Source organism: Lasioglossum baleicum, chromosome 3 (genome assembly GCF_051020765.1).
Source record: "Lasioglossum baleicum chromosome 3, iyLasBale1, whole genome shotgun sequence".
In the NCBI taxonomy this organism is placed as follows: domain Eukaryota; kingdom Metazoa; phylum Arthropoda; class Insecta; order Hymenoptera; family Halictidae; genus Lasioglossum; species Lasioglossum baleicum.
The window spans coordinates 10088204-10098447 of record NC_134931.1 but is presented as its reverse complement, the minus strand read 5'-3'; the positions used below and the strand labels follow the sequence as shown (position 1 = coordinate 10098447).

Here is a 10244-nt window from a genome sequence, read left to right as displayed (position 1 = left end):
GAGATCATAGCAACAGGCTCGATCGTTGTGGCACGTGGTTGATTCCCGATCCATGAACAGTGCGATCCTCCAGGAGCCGGACAGATCCAGTCAGGTGCACAGGTACTACACAGCGTTTTGTTACCCGGCGTCGGCCGCGTGTTCCATATTGGATTACGGAAGGTGATTCCCTTGAAAGGATAGCCGCGTGTAGCTCTGGGGGTACGTGTGTACGCCGGTGGCCCAACGCAAAAATAGACGTAATCAGCGTCTCGAATGCACCCGCCGCCGCCGCGCCGTTGCGACAGCGCGGGAAAATGATTTGCGAACCGCGAGCCGTGAAGATTTGTAACGCGCGGCTCCAGTTACGGATTTGCCGCGAGTCGCAGAAACAGTTTCACGATTTCTTCGAGGTAGGATCTCTCTCTGTCTCTTGATGCGCCCGTTTCTGTTTCGACAATGCTGATTTATGAGAAGCTTCGTCTTCTTCGTGTTCTTTTTCGTCGTCTTCGTCTTTTTCGTGGTTCAGCTGCTGGAGACGGATCTGGAGATTAAAATGATCCGCCGAGGAATGAAAGTGTAACGGGGACGGATTCGTTTAAAAATACTGAGTCCCGGTGGAGAGCGTCACGGAAACATTGATACTTGAATGAGGAGGTGTCATGTACAGGGTGGTGTACGAGAGGATGTTCGACATGGATGCGTATCGTTTACCATCGTTTGCCATCGTTTACGGGCTGCCCGTTATATAATGATCTTCGATGGTACCCTGGATTGGCTTGGTGATCATTATGATGGCGTGTGAATGGGGTGTTTGATGCGTGTTGGGTCTGGTTTAATTTGGCGAGGATTTGAGGTGCAGAATTTTTGTTGTACTGATTTGGTGGGGAAGAAAGATTTGTTTTCACATCGTGAATTTCTTCGATTCTCTTTCAGTAGTACATTTGTTAAGCGGTTGACATTTTTTCAGAAATTACTGCGAATGTACTGCGAAATATTCATCGTGCAACTCTGAAAGCACAGCGATTGGTCTGACAGATACAGGAACAATTTATTATAAAATATCGTGTTGTATGATAAATGCTAACTTCGAACTACAAATGTGTGATAGAGAAAAAGGAAAATAATATTACATTTCGTATACACGTTATTTCCTATCAATTTTGGAAAATATTGTAGCTGATTCTTATGTTTTGATCATAGTAACATTATTTATAATGAATCTGTACCCTTTAAATGTAATTAACCATTGTTTGCGTAGTCGCAAAAATTAATATTGCAGCGCAGGCTTCATCGACTATATCTTCGGAACATTTATTAATATTTGGAACCGCGAGGTGCGCAGGACTAACACGTGCCAAACTAGCGCTCATAAAAATTCCACAAAATCTGAAAAGCGAAGATTTACGGCTAGGATTATTATGCTAACCTTTCTGCATCTCGCAGATTTGGAACCTTCGTTCACTCATTACATTTCTACACAGATTAGTTCCTAATCGTTGTACACCATTGTAATAATTGTTGCAAGTATATTTCATGAACTAAATTAGATTATAAATTAACATTAGCTTAAAGAGAAATATTTATGTATAGATGGACTGCAATCTAATCCTTGGAAGATCAGAAACGTACAAAGATCACTTAAAATCCATAAGGCTCTACCAATATTTGCAAAAGTAAGACAATACATGTACGCAACAGATGTTTAACTTTATTAAAATAGGCAAATAGTCTGCCTATTATTCAGTAAAATATGAACATTCTCTTCCGTTGTAGTAAAATATTTATAAAAAATGAGTTTGCATTTGTCAGATCAGCCGCAGTCTCTAAAAGATTAATATTAGAACAACCGTCAACTCTAACAGTGAATTTTTTAAATAAAAGATCTCAAACAGAGAATTTAGAAGTTGGATGAATCTAGGATAATTCTAGTGTTAGTATAAAAGAAAAGAAAAAATGATTTCGTACGAATTTGAAGTATGAGCAAGAAAATCGTGTGAGCCATAATCGAGGTGTCAAAGTGTGATATTCGAGCGAGGATACGGATCAAGAATAATTCTCGCGGTATTCAGTCCGCCGCGGCATTGTTCCCCGCGCTCGTCGGCTATATTTCGTTATTTTAAGACAACGGGTATAGTAAACAACGGTGCGTGCGGCCGCGAGTAAATTTCTGAAAGCCGAGACGCAACAAATGCTTTTGCAACGGAGTTGAGCCACCCCGGGGTGGCCATGTTGTATATTACTGCAGCGATATTAGCGCGAGGCGAGTTTGTACATACACAAAGGCTCGGCCCGGTACAAATGGCGGATCAAAGGGGCAATGTTTCCCGTGGCACTTCATTAAACGCGCAAGCGTGTTTCCCGATGAAAACTGCTACCCTCTTTGTTACCTCTTTGTCAGCGCTTAGCTTGCCATACAGACTGGCACGTGTCTCTCCGCTAAGGAGTCCTAGCAATGTGAAACAAACTTGATCATTTAGAATTTTTACCAAAAGAATTAATGAACCTCTTTAAAAAAAGTACATATATTTGACAGCTTGTAGGAATCTTTTTCTTGCAAAACATTATAATACGTCGGGGTAAGAGCCTGTCTTTTCAAAGTTGATTTGCTGAAGACGTCGCAGAGCGAGCATGATTTTTAGAATCTTTACCAGAATAATTAATGGGTTCTTTTTTAACCGAATATCTTATTTACAAGTGTCTCATGTTGTATAGCTTGCAGCAATTTTTCTAATACATTTTACTGGATTAAAAATTGTTCATCTCCTTACATTTTTAACCTCGATCGTGTGAATAATTTTCTCGAATGATTCAAGTACAATCGCGACGAGGATTAAACTTGCTTGCAAGTTTGGCACATGGGTAGGACATAGAGCAGTTTCCGTCTTCATTCTTTCAATAATTTTTTTCGGACAGATACAGGTAGAAAATCATAAGAGTGGCGAACCCCTCGAAGAATTTCATTTGTGGCCGCCAGGATAAAAACTGCTGGCAAAAACGCTGATTTCCCATTACCCCCGACCCAAACGGCGCGTGACGCATAAATGAACTCGGCGCATCCTTAACGGAATCTAAATCTTGTGCCGGTCCCGCGATTAGTTCAGCCGGCCGACACCTTAAACGTTTTCCACGAATGAAAGTCGCGTAAATCGCGGCACACGCGCGCCCCGGCTATCCGGTTACAACGAGCTGACCACAAATATTTGAATTACAGGAAACGGCGAACGATACAGTCCCGAAGGGAAGGGGTCGCGAGTCGTTTCTAACTGGTGGTAAAGACAGAGAAAGAGAGAGGGAGAAAGAGAGAAAAAGGGATTGGGCAAAAGATCAGTAGTGCCCGACGTTGGAAGTGGATCGACGTAACCCGGTCTTAGATAATAATTAATCAGTGCCTCGTAATCAGTACGCTCGATCGAAAGTGAATCTCTCCAGGTGAATCGTTTCAGTGAATTCCCCGGGGATAAATACATGTTTCTACAGTGACGAAAGTGGTTGAAGCCGGTGATTGGTCAGACGGTTTCGGCCGCCGGTTTTCTCGATTACTACGGAGCATCGACTTGCCGAGAGTGAGTGATATAATTGATCAGTGGCAATCGAAGGGGCGGGGAAATCGTCCGGACACGGGAGTATCGGAATCAAATCACCCGGATGGGCATTATGTGACGGTCGAGCAGATGTTAGGTGTTGTCGGTCGCGCCGAGCCGGAGCCACGACGATCATCCGCACCCTCGTACACCAACATCGACGTGGCACTCATGGGAATTCAAAGCACCGCGCAGTTCGTCGAGAAGTACCACCACATTATCGGTAAGTTCACGTCTTTATCTGCTTTCTTTTCATTTTGCCCACTTCACTTGCTTTTTACAACATTTTTGGGACGAATTTATGGATTCAGTGAAACATAAATCTGTAAAACTTGTTCAAATTATTAGAGAAGAAAGAATATATTTTTATTTGATTTCTGTGTCTGACAATTGACTTAAAGTTCTTTGCATAGAGCTCCACAGTCTAGTTACTAAATAAACATGTACATTTACAATTTACATAAGTGAAAAATTGTATTTTTCTTTTATCACTACAGACTGGGATATATTTATATTTATTGAGATTAACTTTAATTCTTTTGATTCGATTGTCTTGTGATTGAAAATTGCAAGGTGGAGGATTGAAGATGAGAGGTGAAAAGAAACTGTAGAAAAGAAAGATAGAGATAGAGGGATTGAAATCTGCTGAATTAAGATGAAGATTACATCTTATGTAATGTTGGATAATGATTGGATTATATCTTATGTAATGTTGGATTACATCGTGGATTACTCTATGTGCTCGTGTTTGAAATATACGTTCATTGAAAGAAATCGAATAAATTGCACTCTGGATGCAGGAATATTTTTATGTTGCTTAAACATCCATAGTCCAATTATTACATTATAGCAAATGACTCATTGTCACTGGTGTCATGTAATTGATCTTCACGTGTGCAAGACGATCGGCTCTATTTCATTTGTACGTATGCCGCGGTGACTAAAGTTTTCAGCGCACAGCTACATTCAACTTGGCAGATTTATGAGGCTACCGGGAATTGCACTGAAACTCTACAGACTTCACATATTGTTGAATCTGGTATACTGTGGGCCAGTACTAGGAAGAAGTTAGTATAAATTAGAGAAAAAATAGTAAACGTTCAGCCAACAGGTGCACAGGGAAATTTAATATACTATTTGGTAGCATTAGATTAATTTCTACAGTTTCTTCTTATCTCTCCTTGTACTTAATAATTGGTGGGAAATTGATATCAGAAATGAGATCTCTCTTTCTCTCTCTCTCTTTTAACAATTGAGTCTAACTTATGTAAATTAAAATTGACTACACTTCGAATGACTGTCAATTTCCTACCAATTAAATATGTACTGTGTGTATACTGTTATTAATAATTTTGAAGTACTTTGCAGTTTTTACACTGTATCGAAGATTATTACTGTTTCAAAAGTGCTCAAAAATTGTGAATGACCTTGTACACTATCTTTTTCTACAAAGTTGATTTTTCACATTAAGGCTGTTCATTGATCGATGCTTGGAACCGTACAAACGACAAATCCCAACGTAATTACGCCTCGTACCCTTCTCTTCTTCCACAGACAAAAATTATGACCTAGTATATACACAAAGTAGTTCTTACCAACAATAATTTCTCCTTGTCCACCATTGTCATCCTTGTACATCTCCTTCCTGGAACGCTTGATTAACCTGATAAACCTAATCACAGGGATTAGTGTTTATACCTTTGCTGATAAAAATCGCTAAAAAATTTGAATAAACAAATTCTCTTTATTTTTATGAAGCAGTGTAAAATAGTCACTTTTAGTGCTCGGCAGATACAGTGTCAAAAAGTGAACGCTCCTTAATTAAAAAAGAAATGTGACTGAAGAAACTTGTACATAAATAAAAATACATCTAAAGTATCCCATCTTCAAATTTTTGTTCCAATGAATCTGTGAAATCAATTGCCCCCAACGGAGGGTTACGATAGCCTCACCGATCTCTTGAACCGATCGAGAAATTTAATGCGAAATGCATGAAGTGTGTTCTCTATCTCGGACACCTCGCAGAGACAGAGACAGAAGTAGGAACTTCGAACCACTCGTAAGCAATACGCGGTCTATTTTACACAGCGTTTCTGTAACCGTTGATGAAACGTGATCGACAGTCGGACAGCGATCAGGGTGGGGTCCGCGTGTATATTTAAAACCGTTCCGTCACGGATTTTCCCGGGCCGTCTTGAATACGTCAGTCAGAACGCCGGGGCTCGATAATTCATCGACCGTCGAACCGTTTTCTTGCGAATTCGATCGACCGGCATCCTTCGTTTCTGTTCCCCTAACCGATTTCTAGAGAAACGTCCTCGACACTCTCGCGAAGATGTACTGATTCCTAGAAACATTAGAGATTGTTTCAGAACAATAACAATGCATTCGATGTATAGTGACTCTCATTAATATTCGGATGCTCTCAAAAAAACGATAACTTTTTTAATATTGGACTATACGATTTGAACTTTTTTGAGAGGTTAGAGCATTTAGTTTGCTATCGGATGTGAAAAGAAATTTTTGCAAAAATTGCACTAAACTAAAGGTTGCATTTTACAACTTTTTTATGTGGGCCCATATTGAAAATTTAAATAATACGTTTTGCAACGTCGACCGATTTTGATGTAAGTTTCTGAATATGTTTAAATTACTACACATCTACGAAACCTGTTTTCTAATTTTTCCATAAAAGCCCACATAAAAAAGTTGCAAAGTACAATGTTTAGTGTTTTCTCTGCAATTCCGACAACTTGCAATTTTTTTCTCGTTGTGTAGCAAGCCAATTGTTCTAACTTCTCGAAAAATTTCAAATGGCATGGTCCAATATTAAGAAAGTTATCGTTCTTTTAAGAGTGTCCGAATATTAGTGGGAGTCACTGTGCATAAGATTGACATTAATTTTTGTTTTTTTTTTACAAAGAGAAACAGTGCTTAATTTATAAGCAATTTTCAAAATTGAATCTACCCGAAAGATCGACTTTTAGTCGAGTTTTATTCTCAATGTCCATATACCATATTAACGAGTGTCTCATTCGCATAACGTCTGAAGCTATATGTTCAAACTCTTCCACAAATGCTTTTCAACGATTTATCAAACGTCTCTCAGGGCAAATTGTAAAGTTTACTCGAGCCATAAATAATACTTTGCAGCAGTCAATCCTTTGCAATATTACCGATATCTGAATGAATAAGGATACTCTTAAACCCTTACTTATCAATTTTTCTAATCACATTTCTCATGTGAACAAAGAAAAAAGTTCAAGCACAATTTTCTTGTCTTTTACAAAAAGATGAATGATAAGGGGATTTCAAGGAGTCAAATAACACTTCTGTGCAATTATCCATTTCTACTATCTATCTCGGTCGTTCGTGATGCACCACGGCTAATGAGAAAATCGATTCGCTCGTAAAATAGTGTTTATCGATGGCCTAGCGGTCTCGCAAGGAAACGAAACGAAGCGACGTTATTTTTAGGGGTCTCTTCCTCAAATATGCCTTTCGGTTCATTTCACGGCCGATGGAAACACACCCTGCCGTTTAATAGTCTCCGTACGTCTACAGGAGAGATTGGACGCTAAGTAGATTGATTTCGGGGAAACGTCAAACGCGCTGCAAAAAGTAGAACGAACTCCAAAGAAAAATACGTTATCACTTTTTCCCTTAATTCTTTCAAAAGGACCAAAGAGTGCATCTCGGAGCTAATTAAATATAAATTGATAGAAAAATAATTAAACCTTATTTTGTTACTCTACACGATAACGATGAAGTAAACAATCATACTATTTGTTCAGAATAAATATTAAAAATATTGGGTTGGCAAGAAAGTAATTTCGGTATTTTAAGGGTGAAATAAAACCCAATTTTGTTTCTTCGATGTGTTCTTTTCTTCACAATTCCGCGCTCATAAAACTTCTGCTCCTTATCGGCAAATAATTGATCCAAGTACGATTTCAGGTTATCATCATTAGTGAAAGTTCTTGCTCGAATAAAAAAATTGGATTTTATTTCACCTCAAAATATCGAAATTACTCTATTGCCAACCCAATAGCTGAAATCCGCTCGAACTAACTCTACGCTTACAATATTTTCAAGAAAACTGTTCATTTTTCTGTTTTGTCTGGCAAAAATAATTACGTTTCCGACAGTTTACCACGGAATCACTTAAACAAAGTCTGTCAAATATCTCCACATCACTGTCACTTAAACCACGCAATTTACTTTAGCTTGTTTGTTTCGCCCAGCGAAAATTTCGCGTGCTTCGGCTTGTAAATAAAATGATCGCGAGAAGCTCGCGAATTCTCGGCTCTGGAACGCGCACGTTGCAAAAAGGCCTTTATTTTCGGTAACTAGACGGTACATCGGTTTCGTGCATAGACCCAGAGGGATCGTTTTCATGGATCTCTGCCAACTGCCGTGAGTCTGGGGCCTGTGTATGTTGCTTGTGTGTGTGGACGTGCGTACGTCGCGCGGAAACCACGCGTTTTACACGGGCGCGCGCGAGAGCAGCTCGTACGATACGTCAAGGAAAATTTCTGGTTGACAGTTGCTCGCCTACGTCATTACTTTGAAATAATACGGCCGGCACCGCTAATAACTAGCTTCCGTGAATCTTGTTAGTTAACGTTTTCAACCTTCTAAACGTTGGATACGATCTTAGTCTTCGCGTGATCGCGTCGCGACAACGTTATTTATTTGTTCTACGGACGCTCGCCGATTATTGCTCGGTAGACACGTTAATCCCTTCGTCATCGTATTCGTTATTTCCGTTTCTCCAATTTATTGCCCGGCCATCATCGCCTCTGTATTCATTCTCGTACGCACTTCTACACACCTTTATGCGATGTACAATTTTTAATTTTTCTAAAATATAATTGGTTGAATTATTCTTTCAAGCAAATAAGTTACAATAATTACATACAATTCAAATAGAACGTTTGTAACTCTGTAAACTGCAGAATGAAAATAGCATTTTCAACCGTTTTAGTAGAGTATGTGAATGATTAAACAAGTCACGTATTACAGTGAGTAAAATGATCGTAATGGATCCATATTCAATCAACTTCAAATAACCTGACTCTATTAAAATAGTTGTAGAGAATATCCATAGAAATATTTTCCTTCCATGTTTCATCAATTTTATTATTTTCTCTGAAACAGGAGAAACTTTTAATAAGAACAGTTTCTGCATTTTTATAGCGCAGGTTCACCAACAATGTAAGTAGTAATAATGAAAGAAACGTACCATCAATGTGATATAATTAAATGCAGAAATAGCGGCAATGCTCGACTAAAAACGGCGTGAAATTAAAAATAGCATTAACCTCGAAATTAAATGAAAAGGTAGGTGTGCAAGTCTCAGGGAACATCGCGTGTCGTTATTACACTAAAATGTGCTTTGCATTGGTCACGGAAGGGTTCAAGGTGCCACGGAATTTCCCTTAATTACACAAAAAGCGTGAAATCTATCAATCAGGATGCATAATTTTCTCAAAGTCTTTAAATGAAATTGTTCTCGAAAATGAATGACGATTTCAACATCTCCGAATCTATTGTGCGATTACAATAATAGCCGAAAGATGGAAACCGTGCTCGTATAAATAGAATCTTAAAATAAAGTTTGATTACAAATAACACACAAAGAACATCTGAATCTCCCAGTAGTCTGTGTACCATGCACATACGGAAAATTTCTAACTAACCAGTGTCCTCAATAAGGATCTTCGAACATCAACAGATCGAGACTTCGTTCGATCTTCTTGCAGAATCCAGATTTATCATTTGTTACTCCACGCTCGGAACAGCTTTAGATCGGATCGACGGTAGACGCGGGAACGGCGGTGCTTAATAAAACCCGCGTAGGCTATTTCTGGACGATCCAAATATTTTTCTTTCGTTATCCATCATTCCGCGCGTACACAATCGCATCTGGTAATTAAATGCCTTGTCGCGAGCCTTTCGCTTCGCGGCGAGATCGATCGAACATTGTAATCAAACAGTATACACTTTCGCGGTGCAAAGTAATGTTGAAACAAGTGCGCGACTGCCGAGTAAATTGCAAAATTCCAAGATAGATCGAAAAATAAGTGGTTCAAAAATATTGGCTAATTTATCGCTCATTCTTCAATGATCCAGTCCATTGCGAAATTGGCCACAATGCATTTACATTTTTGTCTTTAGTCCATTGATCGTCTTGTTTGCAAGAATAAATATTAACACTAAATCTACCATCACCGGTCAAAATGACCGGTTCCAGATTCTTTATTTTACGATTATTGATATAATAAAAATAATCTCATAAGTAGACTGCGGGTCTTTATGCAAAATAAAAAATGTCTGCGTCGATTCTAAGACACAGAGATTAAATAAAAATTTCTATCTTGTTTTAATTATTTTATTAAAATGAAACTGATACGTTGATGTTCTCAAATTTTTTAAATATGTCCACTCCTTTACATTGTACGTACCAATTTCTGTTATAAATGCATAAAATCCGCAGTCTACTCATAAGAAATGGTTGTATAGATATCTTTAGTGGAGCACATATTACACTAGGAGCTGCACAAAGTCTAAATAAGGTTTTTATAAGCCGAGCTTTCAAGGCTCGGTAAGTTTAGTGTTGAGGAAAAATAAAATCAGATTTGCATTTACATTTTATTAATCTCAATTTAATGAAGTAGA

At 38.6% G+C, this 10244-nt stretch overlaps 1 long non-coding RNA gene across 1 annotated transcript; it reads left to right on the top strand.

The window, feature by feature from the left end:
• Positions 1-24: 24 nt before the first annotated feature.
• Positions 25-3331, top strand: LOC143221905 (uncharacterized). The gene is made up of 2 exons (XR_013011891.1): positions 25-392; positions 3194-3331. It is a non-coding gene; the product is annotated as an uncharacterized LOC143221905 (long non-coding RNA).
• Positions 3332-10244: the final 6913 nt, after the last annotated feature.